The sequence below is a fragment of the Rhinopithecus bieti genome, unplaced genomic scaffold (assembly GCF_001698545.2).
Source record: "Rhinopithecus bieti isolate Rb0 unplaced genomic scaffold, ASM169854v2 scaffold_53640, whole genome shotgun sequence".
Taxonomy (NCBI): domain Eukaryota; kingdom Metazoa; phylum Chordata; class Mammalia; order Primates; family Cercopithecidae; genus Rhinopithecus; species Rhinopithecus bieti.
The window spans coordinates 747,550-747,864 of NW_016821871.1; positions in this window are offsets into that span (position 1 = coordinate 747,550).

The window sequence follows — 315 nt, forward strand, 5'->3', positions numbered from 1 at the left end:
AAAAAAAAAAAAAACTATTATGTTGTGAAAAGTAAGTTTGAATTTGTTCTTAAGTAGATTTTCATTAAATAAAGCATTTGAACCCTACTATGTGGACTCAAAGATATTTACTATGATTTTCAGATACCTTAAAATTCATTGATTTTAAATATACTTAATAGCATTTTCAGAGACCTTAGTTTATGTTATTTTTAAACTTGAAATAGTTGAGATCCTAGAATAGTCTGAGTTTAGAGAGTGAACAATTGTTCATCAAACTTTCCATTTGCACAAAGATATCAAAAAAAGTGAGTCAGTCAAATTTTGGTTTTACAG